This window comes from Calidris pugnax, unplaced genomic scaffold (assembly GCF_001431845.1).
Source record: "Calidris pugnax isolate Ruff unplaced genomic scaffold, ASM143184v1 scaffold95, whole genome shotgun sequence".
Taxonomy (NCBI): Eukaryota; Metazoa; Chordata; class Aves; order Charadriiformes; family Scolopacidae; genus Calidris; species Calidris pugnax.
Window position 1 is genome coordinate 10,878,414 of NW_015090885.1, and position 17,114 is coordinate 10,895,527.

The window sequence follows — 17,114 nt, forward strand, 5'->3', positions numbered from 1 at the left end:
ACTCCAGCTAGTATTTTTCTGCAAGGGTTTCAGGGTGCAGCCTGTACTTTCTTCTTTGCAATTTTCTATTAAAACAGTTTGGTTCATAATCCCTGCTCTACTACTTTTATCTGCTTAGTGTATTCTTTGGAAAGTGGGAAGGAAAAAGAGAATCCAGATGGTCTTGCTTGGCCGGATCATCTTCAGAGTAGATCTAGGAATCTTGGGAATACCTCCCGAAGACACAAGTATCCTGCGATATTCTGGAGGTATGCTGAACTCTTTTATATCCTCCTCAGCACAGCTGTGGCTTTTTGGTCTCTGGAAGAACACCTGAATTCTAAAGCTACCCCAGTTATCTGTTAAAAACTCTACTTATCTTCTGTTTAAGCAAAATGCTCTGACATTTCATCTTCATGATTCCAGTAGGAAGTTCTTCTGTGTCTCTCAGTCGCTATATCAGCTGCGAGACTTTGTTATCAGAGAGGGCAGGTTTGTAACCTTTTTTTCTTGGTTTTGCTATTATTTTGTCTTTCACATTTACAGCAGTTCAATGTCAATGATCAAATTCTTTCCAAACACAGCTTGGCAATGGCCATTAAACTGGAAATATGTTTAGTATTTAAAAAATAGAAAAGTAACAGCCTGTTTATTTTTCACTATCTAGAAAATGAAGAAAGCTAAAGAAGTGCTATCAAATATTTGGAATAAATGTGGAGAACAGAAGTCATGGTAGATATTTCATTTATAACAACAGCCATGTGATCAGAATGCATGAAAAATTACAACCCGAATAGGGGCCACAATCTTAGTAAGTGTTTTTGTGAGGTTTTTTTGAAAATAAGACTTGACTTGAAATCTTATATGTGCTTTTCCTGGAAACAGCAAATTTTATTTGGTAACAAGACATTTACCAGCATTTAGGATATCTAAAACTTTATGCCAGGATGAACTCTGTTGTGGGAGAGCTGAAAAAGAACTAAATTGGTCTTGCTTTTTTCCAGGTCATCCTGTCTATGTAGTTCTTGATTATGTTAATTCAAGTTTTTTCCTGGGCAAGCTAAGAGTAGAGATAATGTCTCTTTTACTCTTCCAGATTCCAAAGTATCTTTCTTTCTCTCATCTGCAACAATTTTTCAGGTTCTTGCCTTATTCATTGCTCGAAGTGCTTTGGGTTCCATCTGGTTTTCATCAGGATTGGAGCTGGGGCAGTAGGTATGCTGGGGGTGCCTTTACAAGTATTGAGGGCAAAGCATGATAAGCAGAGTTTTACTAGGAATTAAACCCCTTAGTGTTGTCCACCCAATATATTCTGGTCAAGCACTGGAAGGACTTGCGATAAGCAAGTCATAACCACTTGGCTCGGCAAAGCAAGGTTTTTTTAGGTTCTCAGTTTTCATATTGTTGTGGTTTTGTTTTTTTTTTTCTTTCTAGATGTCATTGTTAGTCCATTAAATTTACTTGGTAAAGTAGACTGCAAGCACAGGGAGAGTGCACAGGTCAAAAATGGTATCACTGGCAATTTCTGGATATTTTTTGCATGCTGAGCATAATTGGTAACCAGATAACGGATGTACTTGCTGTGCAGCTGTCACTTTGTCTGGGAATATGTGTGGGAACAAAGATTAGTAAATGCCCTGGCACCTCTTAAGAGGTGTATTTTGTGTAGATGGCTATTAGCAATTCAAAAGCTAAACATGGATCTAAGCAAGGTCACTGACTGGTCAGCCAGTTTATTTTTGACCTAAGCAGAGTTTAATTTAGGAAGCAGAAAGTCTGGGATAAGCAAGTACAAACCTAAATTGGCAGCTGTCTGCTGTGGGATATTGAAGCTGAGTCATCCTAAAGGGCAGCCCAGTTGTACCCTCATTCAAGAGAAGAGAAAGGTGAAGACCAGAATAAGAAAAAGGAATCCCCATGGCCCCCACAATGCTTTAGTTGTAGTCAACTCAATCCATTTCTGTTCCACTAGCAAGGAAAGAAAAAAGAAAAGGCAAATACAAAAAGATGTACATTTTAAATAAAATATGACTATATATGCATGCAAATTAGGTGAGACCCTTAGTGTGTCCAAGTTAAAGCAATGTTTTAAAAACTGTAATCTGGTTTTTGTAGAATTTCTTAATTCCATTGTGTGTTACAAATATATGCAGTGTGAATAAAACCTCAGCTTTCTCATAACAGCTCAGGAGTGAAAGTAATAAACAATCTTAGTATGGCTTTCTTATAAATAAAACATGCTACTCTGGTTTTTTGTAGGGTCTTTAAGTCCTCAGTTCTATGCTGGTGGCTGGAATAATTAGGTTCTGTTTTCAAGGTAGCGCTTTTTTTCAATATAAGTATGAATTTATCATTTTGAAAAAGGAAATTTCTTCTGCTTCAGAGATTTTTTTATATATATTTTTTTTTTGGTAGCTTGAGCCTCTGCATCACCCAGCTCTGCTTCTTGCCAAGTCTGGTTTCCTCGCCCTACACTACCATCAAAAGTGTGCTTTCAGGGAGGGGTTTCTGGCTGCCTCAGAAGAGTCACTGTCTTTTGTACTTTAGCTTAGGTTTGCCTGATAGCACTCCCTTTTCTACCTTGGGCACAGAGGTGCTGTAGCAACATTATCAAATAGATCAGGTGTGACAGAACTCCCCTAACTCTCTGTAAAAAGCGTTTTTGCCCAATTCCCTGCTGAAATATCGCTGAAGTGGTGTTTGACAGATTTGTGTAGCTATAAAAGCTCTCAATTGCTATTATTACACAGGTCTCTGGAAATATATTGATAGGCTTAAGTCTCTATACTTCTGATTCCACTCACTAAATACGACCCCAGTCTATATCTCTAGCTAACTACCTTTCTCCTCTTGTCCAGATTCATCTGTTAGTTTGACTCTGGAAAGGAGAGAAAAAAGACAATTGCTATTTCCTTGGCCTCAACACTAGCTAGGAAGGAAGGGTGGAAGGAATAAAATACTTCCAGTGTTCCAGGATATGAATCATAAAAGCTGAATTGGGGTACCTGCTTACTTTGTCGCTCATTTTTGAAAACAGGGAGTCATCTGAGCATGAATTGAAGCAGGCAGTTAATCTCCTATATAAAGGAAGCCATAGGTTTGATTTCTGATAGTATTTTATGCAACTTTCCTTCTTTTTCTCATTCCATTGACCTTTCTTTTTGCTGTGGCATTTAATTTACCAGTGGTGAGACATAAAGGCACCACTTGTTCTCAGTTGGTGAGCCCAGACTGCTGTGAAGCCCGTGTTCACATGTAGCGTGTGAGAATCATCCTCTGGCGACTTCTCCACAGCTCCTGACCTGCACCTGAGAGACCGGACACCCAGGCCGAGGACATGGTGTGATATCAAGGACAGTAACATGGAGCAGAGGAGAATAAGGTGCTGCTCATCCTTTTAGGCCACCAATACCTATGGGTGCAGTACTATGACTTGTTTCCTTGCTGCTTATGGGATTTAGAAAACTAGCGACAGGTGCTGACTCACATGGATCACCTCAAAGGTAACTTGGCTCTGGCAAAGCATAAAATTAAGCAAGTGTCTCTGCTTTGAAAGATGCATTGAGGCCCATAGATTACTTGGTCAGATGTGAGAGGCAGAAGCTGAGGATGTTTTAAGAGGAGAGGGACTGGATCAGAGCAATGAACTACCAGTTCTGTAGTCACAAGGAGCAAGGGTGGCAATGCCAGGGGAAACAGTCCCACAGGTTGTGGTGTCCTTAATCTTTCCTGCCTGTCTTTGCCCCATTATGCCACTCTGCAATTGCACACTTTCTGTGCTGAGCACAAATCGTACAGGACTGCCTGGATCACAGGAAGTTTAGTCCTCAAGTTCATTCACCAGGAACCAGAACAGCACTTTCAGCAGCTCTCAGTAGTCTTCAAACCTAGGGTAAGAAAACAAGTTACACCTGTATGTGCCATATACTTTTACTAATTCTTCCCATTCTGTGTCCTCCACATGTTTCATCAAACCAAAATTGTCTCTCTATTTTTCTGAGACAAATTGTGTTGGGCACAATGACAGGATGAGAAGTATTTTTTGGAAGTTTACTCATCTCTGTTTTTATTATTAGCCATTATGCACAACAGTTCTGGCTCCATTTTAGCCAACTCCACACCGTTTCTCCTTTCACTCTATGTTCTGTCATCTCTTGAAAAAAATGCTGCAGTCTTTGCCCACATTGTTACTTTTCATTGCCCCAGGACATCATAATGTGACTACCTTATTTGCACCTCTGTGATTTGTGGCTTCAGGATGCAGTTCATTTAAAGTTTGCTCATTTACTGTTCCTGCAGTATACTGCAACGTGGACTGGTTTTCTGGGCTCCCTGTTCTCCTGTTTATGGCGGTCTCATTTCACATGTATTCAGCATATGCTTTGGAACAGAAGGGAGAGGAAAGATCATTTGGGGCTTTTTCATAATTAACCCTACTCATCATATAAACTGTACTTATCTTATGTTCCTGATAGCAACCCACCAAGAAAATAGACCATTCTTATGTCAGTCCCATCCCACAGTAATCTCTGTAACATCCTCTGGGTCAGAGCTTTGTGTAAGCATCTGTTACTGTCTGCAGCAATTCCGGAAGCTGGAACTGGATGACCCAGCTTTGGCATTCAGAAAAAGGGGTTGGAGAAAAGCTCATTTAGTTCAGGGTTCACGCCAGCGAAAGTAAGCGACCTTTCAATGTGCTTGATATTATAAATGCTGGGTCTGTTGAAACAAAGCTATGACAAAGATACTATGATGGGAAAATCCAGAACATACAGAAATGCAAACTGTGCCAACAGTTGCCAGAATGCTATAGGCTTATTTTTACATACTAATAGCACTCTGACTTTGTTTCCCTTTCTTATCTATAGAAAATAAAAAACTCTTGAGGAGTAAAAATTTATGGCTAACTTTAAAAATTAATTAAGAATCTCAAGGAAATAGATCTGGGTATGTGAGAATTGTTTTATTTTCTTTTTTTTTTTTTTTTAAGAAATTTCAAGTGTCACAAAAATGTTTAAAGAAATTTTTTAATAAAAACCCTACAGAACAGCCCAAAGAGGTCTTTCTCTTGTTCAAAATGTGATTTCTGTTTTGGTTACTCTATGTGGATTTCTTTGGGTTCTGGTTTCTTTTATTCTGACTTTATATACCTGTATACTTCTACTTCTGTGGTAGTGTTGCTCAGAACTTGGACAAAGGAATGACAAGCCAGCTTCCCTTGTTTCCTGTGGCCTTGAGGTTCTCAATAATTTATTTTTCAAATTCCAGTGGGTAGGCTTAGTAATCTTTGGAGTTAGAATCAGTAGGATTTAAGCCCTAAAATTAAATGTACAAAACATCTACATAATTTAAGGATTCCATTATTATTTGCTTTGACTATTAAATTGATGAGCACTCCTTAAAATTGTATTTTGAATGCTTCAGTAAAGTTTTTTGGAACTTAAACATATCTATATTCAGAAACCTTGCCTGGTCTGTCACCATTTTTCACAGCAGAAGATTAGAATATATTCAGGTTCAGGAAAAATGATTTAGTTAAAGAGTAGTTTGAAAGCTCCCATGGCACTAGAGTCTTTTTCAGGGAGCATATTTTACAAATAGATGCTAAAGTCTCTTCTTTTGCTACAGCTGTATTTTGGGTTTTTTTGGCAGATGGGAATGTCTTTCATTTTGAAAAGTATGTAAGGACAGCTGACAAAAAGCCATCGATTCACAAACAACACGTTTCTGCAGAGTGCACTTCTAACCACACGTCTCCTTTTACATTTACATGCCAGGTATTTAAAGCATGTCTCCAAATTACAGGTACGCAGGAGCTTGCAACTTACCTAGTGGAGTTTAATGATGAAGAGGTGCTTCCTGTGCAGTTAAGGCTTTTCAGAGGACTTAACAGAAATGAGGTAATCAATCTCACTGCAACCCTTACACCAGGTAGGTAGTTAATTGAAAAGAGACAGCCCTGATGCTTTTGCAGCCACTGGAAGAAAGCCCTTTTTCAGGACAATATAGCATCCCTCAGGCTTGTGTCTTGGGAGATACCTGCTCCACTTACCTTGCTGTCGATGTGTGCTGCTTGATAGAGATAAAATTTCCTTCCCTGATGTACATTATTCAACTGTAAACTCTGCAAACTAGTCAAATGTGTTGTTCTGGCACAGGATAACTGGCTGTTATTTTTATTTTTTTTTTTAATGCCCAAAGTGGGTAGCTTCATTCTGGAACATGTTTAGTTTGTAGGTGACAAATGGTCTGTGAAACCCTCAGAGGCAACTCATTATAAATGAGGCCAGGCAGCAGAAGTCCCCATTGTTGCTCAGTGCGATGAGTCAATATAATTGGAACTATATAAATTGAAACAGAATTAGGATTTAGCAAGGTAATACTGAAAAAAGTCATGAAAATAAAACACCTTGCTTCAGCTCTTTCCAGCACCTTGAGGATATACTGCCACACTCTCATATGATTCTTTCTACATATGCTAAGTTTTATTTCTTAATGGTCTCTTGCTTCATTTTTCATCTTTGCCTAAGGAATGTGTCAATGTTTTGTAAGGGCTGATTTAATTTCGTCAGTTTTTGTTTTGTCATTTCCAAAGACACACAAGAAAGACTGCAACAGTTTGGAGCATTGTAGTATACCAGGCCTCATTGCTTCAAGAAAACAATAACAGAGGCAAAATTTTAAATCTGAGTCTGTAGGTTAATTTTGAATTAACTTCCCAAACTCTTTTTTACAAGTATTATTATACAGTAGTGTGCTCCCATTAAAGTTGGCTCACTCTTCCTTCCTTGCATACCAGGGGCATGCAAGGCTGGACCCTTTATGCTTTATAGATGGGAAAGACCAAGTCTGGAGTTAGCAGGCTCATATAGTTGGGTTTGGCTTTGTTGCACTCTTCATATCAGCAGTACACTGTGAAGAGAGGTCTTGCCAGTTTAATTCAGGTTTACTTTTCAATATTTTTCTCACAGAATCCAGCCAGCCTATAGTAACATTTATTTTACAGATGGTCAGTTTGATCTTCTGACTTTCTAATAGGAAAGTAAACCCATGTCTCAGTTTATTGTAATGCAGTTAAGCAAGTACAGCACAAGTCATTCTGAAGAACAGAGGAGATAGATGTTCCAAGTGAAAAGTTTAATAAAAGGGTCTTCATGGAAAATCTCTTGTAATAGGTTTTTTGTTCCTCTCAATGTCTCTGAAATACAGTATTTTCTTGATCAAGTTGTCTGTTTTTATGGAGGAACTACTATAATAACAGTAAGAGCAAAGAATATGACATTTAAATTGCTTTTAGAGTTAAAAAGGAAAAAGACACGGATGGTGTATAAAATTTTAAATTTCTCTATCTCAGATATTCTCCTCTGCTTCAATGTAGAGTCAAAAACATAAAATTATTTTCTTTACCCATTAGGTATGTATATTTTCATACGCTGAAGACTGCAAAATTGTTACAGCAGAACTGAATATTCCATTTGCATGAGCAACAGCATTTATTGCTCAACCTGGATAAGTGCCAGAAAGATCTCCACCATAACACAGAAAAACTATTGAGAAGTATTGAATGAACACGGTTCACCAAAATTTGCCTTAGATCATCAGAACCACATGCTGTTCAACTTCAAAGCGGCATACAAGGTACTCATTTTCAGCTTTAGAAATACATGAATAAATAAAATTCCTAAAATTTAATGTCTGTCTGACTTCCCCAGGGCTCTTCAATTCAAAATTAAGTGATCATCCTCTGAAGCAAAACCAGTGGAACAGAAAAGCAGCTAGATCTGAAGCCATCTAGAGCTGCTTCTTCCACGAAAATAGCACATTTCTTTGCGTATTTCTATGACTGCTTACTGACAGTGTTGGAATTCAGTGAAGTGGAAAGGAAACCCAGCAATGTGAATTTAGTACATAGTATTCAATTACTTAAATTTCCCACAATATGACATTTTGACAGAGGTTTCACTGGTTAGTGACTTCCTAAGTATCTTTAGGATGTTGGACTGATAATTAGAAAAATATTGACTTCTGTCACATAGGAAGCATAATGATTGCTAACACTTAGAAAATATTCTGCCCACTTTATTACTGCTTAAGTCACACAACAGGCTACAAAAGAGCAAATCAACTCAGATTTGACCAAGAAAGATCCAAAAGAGTGTAAACACTCAAGTAACTGCTAGATGATGAATGAACTTACAGAAACTGTACCATGAAAGAAAAATCACATGGTTGAGCCATTTTGTTTTCAAATTTGAATGGGTGAATGAAGGGGACGGTGATTGTTTCAAATAATACACATTAATTATGTAAAAGCCTGGCATGAAATGACCTCTGTAAGCAGAATTGTATCTACATATCATTACTCTCAAGTTCTTACTATGGGCAAAAAAGAAACATACATGATATGTAAAACCAATAATACTTTTAAGTCCAATTGAAATCCTAACAATCTAATTAAATAGTATTTATTACCCCAGATGACGCCATTACAGGGCAAAACAAAATAGTACTGTACAGAAAAAGTATAACATAAAGTTGTCATACACATACTTCCTAGTCTATGCTACTTTTTCTGATATTATGCTCAGTCTTCCATTGCCCATTGTGGTCCTAGGATTGAAGGTTACAGAAAGAAGAGGGGATCATACAGCTCAAATCCCTAGCCATGAAGAACGTGATAGTGTTAGTTTCTCCTTCCTCATCGTAGGAGCCTCTTGTAGTAATATTTATGTGTTTGATAACACGCCGTACACTGCTCGTTCTTTACAGATTAGTTCATGGTACAACTGATTTACCTTTATATAGTGCATTTCATGCAAGTTGGATGCTTGTTCTTCATTCTCTTTGCACCTGTAAATATGGTTTTGCTCAGCTCTGAGTCTGCATTTCTTCAACTGACCATTGGTGAGTTGTTTACACCGCTAGGGCCTCCAATGTCGCCCTGTGCCGCATCTCTTACCACCTCATGTCTGCATTTCTCTAGACCACATCCTGTGTCCCCACTTTTCAAGAGAACATCTATATACAACCATGGTTATACCATACAGAGATAAACAAAAATAAACCAAATTAGGCATAATGAAGTTGTCATTAGAAAAAATGCAATTATAGCTAAGTTGGGAAACTGTAGACAGGTCAAGAGAAGTTGAGCTTGACAAGCTGCTGTCCTGAGGCCTTGCAAACTCTACACTGCTGCTAGGATTGGTAATGCAGTATTTACTGGGCTACAGGGTTACACTATACCAGCTATGAAGTGATATATGTTGTCTTCCTTAGTAATATGATTCCAGTTAGGGACATTACTCTTGGAAACATTTTGGAACTAGTTCAGCTAGGTTTTCATATGTCATGTCATTTCTGCAGTACCATATTTTCTCTCATAGGATTTATGGTCCCAGATCCTGACTTTTTAATGAGAAGGCTGACAGCAGGTTTTGGTCATTGTGGATGAGCCATCATCTCTCACACTTCAAGTCATAGCACTTCATCTACCCTGAATGTTACCCATTCTGGCATCTGGAGGTAGTTCAGGGAATACAAACAGCAAGCTCCTCTGTGATGGGCTACTTTGAAGGTTTGCTTTCTTTTTTTTTAATGACATCTATTTGATTAAATTTCTCTTTTTACATTAAATGAATACAAGCTCAAAGAAATGATCGGGCATGATGAACGCAGTTAAGCATAGTATCCAGAAGAAATGAAAAATGTGGCACAGGTTTAGACATCAGGTCCCACGTTTACCATAATTTGGTAACTGCTTTGGCTTGCTCTCTCTAGGCTCCCCTCAGATATCTGCCTTCCAAGGAGAGTTCAAACATATTTCTCTAATTTAGAAGGTAGAGGGTCTAAAGTCTTGCACAAAAATCCCTAGGGCTTGGGAGGAAAGTAACCTCTCAATTCCTCAGTGGAGTCCTTTTATGTAGTTGTTTCTCCGTTAGCTAACTTCACGGTTGCTACAGTTGTAAATCACACCCAGTGAAAATATACATAGAAAGCAAATATTGAATGACTTTTTGTGTTTGCGATTTGCTCTGTTACTGTGTAAATATATTGCTATATAGGTACACATGTAGCTATAGAGAATAAAAAAGTTTAGCATCTTTTTGCAAGCCACAGCTGACAGCTAGTTCACTCAGATAAGGTCACTCTCATGATCTAACAATAGTGCATGGTTTTGTTCCATCTCTGCAAATATATACCAAACATTGAGGGCGTGCTCCTACTGGACCCAGACTAATGGTGAACTTAACTGAGTCACCCCATTATTTCTATCATGTTCATGGTTTCGGTTCCCAGGGCCTCATCCTGGTGAGAGCAAAACCAGATACATGACTGAGAGCCAGGCTGGAATGGGATCTTAACAAAAAAGATCTGCATGGGAAGCAGTGGAGACATACATCCTTATTTCATGCCCATGGAGAGAGTTGAGGACCCTTTTCTTTGGGCAGAGGATACAAAACCGTGTTGGGGACCTGGATGCCAGGTGAAGTTCTACTCTGAAAAATAACTTTGTAAAAGAAATTTCAAATGAAACTTTGCTTCTGGTTGCTCTGCAAAAAGAAATTAAGTGACAATGAAAAGCTACTGTTCCTGTAATGCTCAGCCAGACTCTTCACATTAGGGATCTGTTTTGGTTGTATGGTTTTAACATAGTCTTTACAAGTGGCTTTTACCTGCCTTCAGCGCAATTAGCAACTAGCCTTTTTTTTCAGAGCTAGTAAGCAATACTAGTGTATAGCCAGTGCCTTTGAGCAGTCTATGCTTCCTAGAGTTAAAAGCCAATATTAGAAATCCCTGTTTTGTCAGTTGATGTTAATAGGAATGATACAAAGTGCACTCAGAGAAGGATCTATTGTATAAAACAAAGCCTTTCTTATAGTCACTCCGGAGAACAACCCCATATGAGAAGAGTACTGTACTTTAAACCATTAAAGATAGCATCTTGCCAGGCAATGCAAGATAATGATAGCACATAATATTCCTCTCTTGCTGCCTTTTTCTCATATATTGATTGGTTCTATACTCTAGGTGTGACAGACCAGGGTGCTTACCCTCTATTCCTCTGAGCACTTTGAAGAAACTACTACATTTGTCAAATGACAAAAAGAATCACCTTGGAGAGTCAATTGAGAGACATCAAAAGCAACTGGAAAATCTGCAGTCCCAGGTGAGCTGTTACTTGAATATTATCTAGCTTTTGAGTCACCTGCGGTTTGTCTTTGAAAAGTTCTGCTGCACTCAGTCTGGATTTGAGAACTAAGCACTGGGGTCTTTTGTTTGTTTTCTGGGCTCCCTTCCTTTCCTGTCTCCTGGGAAGAACAGATGAAAAAGCAGTGTGGTTAAAGGGATTGTGGGCTATATTGTACTTGGCCTGTGGCAGCTATGGCGTTACTATTGCCTAGTTAAAGATTGCTTATGTAGAACTGCTTCATAAAAAAATCATAAAAAAACAAAACAACAAAAATCTCTAAATACGTCCATTTTCGAAATAAAATATGCTGACTATAAAAGCATTAAAACAATCATGCTATGTTTAAGGTATGAGTGTTTTTTTCAAGTTTGTCTCAACTCAGGGTTTTTCAGATAAGCATTAGGATTCTGGAATCATCTGCTGTAACCTCTTATCCAAATGCAAAGTGGAAGCTTATAAGACCTGAAATAATTACACATTTTTGCTAAACACCAACTTTGCTGGGAATGAAACTGAGAGTGATCAGTTTGAAAGAGGTACACTTTCCTCCTCCTATACCTGGAATATAGAAACCAGTGTTTGCTTTGAAGTAGTAATAAGTTTAGGAATTGCAGGTTGCTAGGAATAGGGTATGTCAGTAGTTTACAGGCAACTTTTTTGCTCAATGCCTTTAAGGAATTACCTTCCTTAGTCCATGGAAACAGTGGTCACGAGTGCAAATGCAAGTCTTTCAGGATCTTGAGCCTGGGCCCAGCATTTGGTTTCCAGGGAGAAATCCTGCAACAAGAATTGTTGCATTAGATCAAGGGGCAAGGGGTAAATAAACATCTGCTCTTCACAGGAATTTGCATCACAAAGCTGTATAGCTTAGTGCTTCTTCAGATGACAAAATGCTCATTCTCAGAAACAAACTTTTAATAATGTGAACAAGGACATCTGCTTGTTTCTGCTATATTTAAGGAACAGAAAACTATTGTTTGGTCAAGTTATCACTTCATGATACAAAATATCATTCTTTTCATCCTGATTTGCAATGCAATTGTCTTGAGGGAAAAGGAAATCATAAGATTTTCCATAACTATATTTAATGTCTAATTGCTGTCTTAACAATTGAAATTTTCCTTATCAACTAGATGTGCAATAGTAGCATAGTTCTAAAAATTACTTAGCATGTTCATTTTTAGACTACTGCATTACATCTTTCTGTCACATCATGCTCTTTATCAAATTATTCTACTATTTTCCACGAAAGGGCTTGATAGAGTTATTATTAATAATCAGAGATGAAGAAACAGTGCCTCACATGTTGTAATTTCTACCCTTTGTTTTGTAGTGATAAAAGGACTGGAAATGGCTTCGTGTTTTATTTGTCTTTATATCATCACAAATGTATTTTAAGCTGATTTCTGTGATACTCATAAAATAAGTCCTCATATATCCATTGTGCTGTTAGTTTACAGGCTGTGCAGCGTTGCAGCCCATGCACCCTTCTGCCCCATCCCTAGCAGCTGTATCATGCTGTGGTTGTTGGGTTTATGTGGTGGGACCACCCGCTCTTCAGCCGTACAGGGCTACACCTCCAAGAGTGTCAGTCTCTGTCATCCTGGCATGCTCTGGGCCCATCTACAATGGCCCATGTACTGGAGTTTCCTTCTGAAAGTGGGACCTTTTCAACCCTGAAGTTTCCAAGGTGGTAAGCGCTCTCTTTTCAAGAGTCTTATTCCATTTTGGGGGCTCCTTTGCCCTTTATCGGTGCGATATTTGAAGATGACAGATTTTGCACAGGATTTCTGAAATGTTTGCTTTATTTCCAGGTCTTTGAGGAAGTGGGAATTAAACAGTGTGCCATGGGTCCCTCACCACTTGGAGGCATTCTGCTGGGTATGGTTTGAAGTCTTCTCACACTCGCTTTCTTTCCTGACTCCATCCCCCAGTTATGTATCACTTCAGAAGATCAGACTTCTTGTTCACATCATAAAGTCTCCTCTCTGTTTTGCTGTTACCTCTATCTGTGGCTGATCCAGATTTTTGAAATTCTCCCTTTTTGCTTGTCCTCAGTTTCACAGCTGATGTGCTTTGTATCTCTGTAGTGAAATCTGTTTATCCGTTGCTTCATTGAATTTTCCATTCAAGCCACTACATTTTGGGGAAGTTTTGGTTTGGGTTTCACCACTGTGCTCTGGGCAATAACTGTTTTGTTTATTAAGGATTTCTGACCACAGTTTAAATTACAATCAGATGCTTGGACATATCTCAAGTCTTGTAAAAGCTACCAGCCAAAAGTATGATCACACAAGGATGGTCAGTAGTCGTGTGGATTTTTTATTGAAAAAATCTTTGATTGAAATCCCTTGCCAAATGCTTTCAGAAAAATCTAAATATAACTACATCCTCTCAATTTACCTTATCTTGGTGGTAATACCTTCAAAGGACTCTTGCAGGTAAGATAAATATTCTTTCCACTGTCCAAATGAATATGGAATAACACTTCAGTTGTGCATGTATCTTTTGGAAGTTTGAAAAATGTACATAATTTTATTGCAGCAGCTTTATACTGTCTATTATACTGCAGTCTTTTCAAGTAAAGCATCCTTGCTATAACTACAGTCCATTTTTTCAAAATTTGCACTCAAATTACAGAATCTTTCAAGGATTTTCAGGTGAAGAGGGGTTAAGCTCTTTTTGGATGCTTCTTGAACTTAAGTTATCTATCAAAGAATAATAAATTACCTTCTAAAATGTAATAATAGCACAATGCAGAAAAAAAGATGCATAATATATACTTCTCAAAATGCAGAGAGAGAAAGAGGAAGAAAGGGAGAAAGAAAGAGAGCAAGGAAGGAAGAAGAGAGAAAGAAGGGGAGGGAGGGAGGGAGGAAAGAAGGTCATTGTTAAAAAGTTTAAGTGATACTAATACTTTTTCCAGGAAGGAAGTATAAATGCTTTCATATTTTTGAAAATTTTTATTTATTTTCATGCATAAATATCACAGACAGAATATCACAGACAGAATCTTCTAGGTTGGAAGGGACCTTAAAGATCATCTTGTCCAACCGTCAACCTAACTGACAAAAATAGACACCCGCACAACAAACAAGGAGCATCATCACTAAACCATACCTCCCAGCACTACATCAACCCGTCTTTTGAACACCTCCAGGGATGGTGCCTCAACCACCTCCCTGGCCAGCCCATTCCAATGCCTGATAACCCTTTCAGTGAAAAAATTTTTCCTAATATCCAGCCTGAAAAAGGCGGCGGTGGGACTCGAACCCGATTGACCCTTGGACCGCGTGAAAGCGGCTAGCCCGCTCGGCTACAGGGAACCCACCCATATACTTCAGCTATTTATAGAAAATGTACAAAAATTTGATGTAAAATAATTCAGCTGAAAGTAGCTGAAAGCTGTTGCAGAAGTATGACATATGGCTTGCCCTATTCCTGATCTCCCTCAGCATTTTCTCATAGCACTTCTGAGAACAGAATAGGTGGTGAGATGGGCCCTTGGGCTGAACCACGTCACCAATTCATCTGTAGTATTTCGACTTCACATTTAGGAAATTGATGCATCCATTTATTCCATCAAGAACATATAAACATAATTTTATGCTGAGTGACCACTCTTACAAAGCCCATATTCCTTGTGCAAAGAATATTATGTGAATAATTTCTGCACATGACATGTTTTATACATATTAGAAATATGTATAAATATGGAAATATGTACATAGAATACCTCTTAAAGAATCACAAGGTGAGCTATAAAGTAGATGTTGAATTAGTGTTGTCTGTGATAATTTATTATGCAAACTGCTAATACTAAAACATATTACTATTCCCATTTTTTATAATGATTTTTTTTTCAAGAAATTTGCATTCTGTTCATCTTGCAGTCTTGTATAGTCTAGTTAACACTCAACCTCAAGACCTTTGAGAAACAAAAAATGGTCATTTCATATTCTCATTTCTTGAGTTTCTTAAAAACAGAAAATATAGAGTTAAGGTGTTCAGTGATGTCCATTGATGCTAGCCTGAATTGTCAACAAATGGTAGAAATTACACGCATGTATGGCTGCCCTGCACAGGGGTGAGGGGAGCTGATATTATGTCACCTGAAAATGCCCAGGATGCATCATCTCAAAAAGAGCAGGTGTCCTTAGTTGAAGTGACCTTTTTTCTCCACAGGCTTGTAAGGGTAGTTAGAAGTCATTTTAAAAAGGGGTTTGCAGCTTATTTCTGTAGTTATTTCTTTGTGTCACTACATCAGGGGGCATATTGAAATCTGAGCATTAACTTAAAATGTCAGTTGCTAACCTTTTGAACAGTCATTCAGCAAGCCTTTACCATTTAATGACAGGCATATATAATTAAGTGCCTAAATTTCATGCACCTTTTTCCTAGAGGGCTTTTTCATTAGGACCACAAACAGTTCTTCGTTGTGGAGGCAGCAAAGCTCCAGGAACAAATGTCTTTCATTGTTTGGTTTCATGCTTTCTGACAAACACCTACAAAAGTGCTAGAATAAGAATGAAAATACTCCATGCACGCAGTCAGTTTTTGGCTTTACATCATAAAAAATAGAAGCTTGTCTTCAGAAAAAGTCACATTTCGTCTTACGGAGACAGTCTACCTGATTGGAAACCCATTTAGCATTAGCGGGCAACTAGAAAAGGTCAAACTTTGAACTTATTCATGAGTTATACTGTAAAATCAAAGACAGACAATTCTTAAATGGACTGACCAAAACAGGAGAAGTGCAGGTTTCAGCATAGCTGGCCTCTTTCCTTCTCTAGGGAACAAGTGCATGGGTACAAAAGAGTGCAGCAAAACTAATTTTCCTTGAGGGATCAGTTCTGTCATTTCTGTGCCTAGACAGCTGTAGGGAAAAAAGGCCACATGCCAATAGCAGGCTCTGAAAGGTGCTGTACTTCAGCACCTTTTAGACTTCCATCCCCAAAGAACATTAGATCACCTAGATGACAAACATACTCTTCCCTTTTAGAACCATGGGGAGCATCCCCATGCTCCTGAGGTACAGCATTGCAAGCCTCATTTCCCTCCTTACTTTAGTTCTGTGTTTGTAGACCGTTTATTTTATAACCCTGCAATTTCAAGTGTGCTTTCAGAAACATTAAAGATTGTGCAAATAGTGTTAACAGTGATTCATCGGACCTAGTTTGCAGTGGAATATTTATCCCTTCTTTGTGAGCCCTGTTACCTCTGTGTGATGTCTAACGCACACAGCTAGTGGGAATGTGTGTGCAGATGAGAATCACACAAGTGTCCCCCAGCAGCCTCAGCTGTCTCCTGTCCTGCCATTTGAGTTGTGTTTTAACGCAGCTGCCTGTGGGCTCTATAACAACTCGCTGCTGTGCCACCATGGTAGCAGCTGCTTTCTTCACTAAAGCTCTGTGGACTAAATACCAAGACATTAAGGCAAGATAAACATCAGAAAGAGGTTTGTTATATAGCAGAGGCTGATGTGAGGGGGCACCAAGTACTGAATCTTGCTTGCTTTAGACACATTACAGACCAAGTTTCTTGTGGGAGGGTTTGTTCTCTGTATTTTTAAAAGGGTCCTTGCCCCCGCCCCTCAAAAACACCTTAAAATGCTGTTGGAGTATGTATAGTAAATGATTTTGTGTTTTCCTTTCCGACAACATAAGAAACCTTATTTCAGGTTCTGAGGCAGTTTTTAAATAAGCAAGGAATCTAAGCTTTTCCCCAGGGGATCTGCATTTGTGTGCACTGGCTACAGTGTCACTGAAACATGTTTTCCCTTTGTCATTTGACACCCAGAGACACATGGAAGATGGGGCATGGCAAAAAAAATATTTGCTCTATTAAATACCATACACTGAAGACTCAAAAAATGATGCCAAGCAAAGAGCAGCCTAAGGTGCAAGGCAGTTACCAAAACTTGTGTACACCCTGGATGGTATTT

The 17,114-nt window shown here is 38.5% G+C and overlaps 1 long non-coding RNA gene across 1 annotated transcript in view; it reads right to left on the minus strand.

Annotated features, from left to right (window-relative positions):
* Positions 1–628: 628 nt before the first annotated feature.
* LOC106891128 overlaps positions 629–17,114 on the minus strand; it is a 29,867-nt gene continuing 13,381 nt past the window's right edge. The window contains exons 3-4 of the long non-coding RNA XR_001412633.1: positions 11,853–11,947; positions 629–3,866 (exon numbers count right to left, since the gene is read on the minus strand). This is a non-coding gene — a long non-coding RNA (uncharacterized LOC106891128). The remainder of the gene's footprint in view (positions 3,867–11,852; positions 11,948–17,114) is intronic.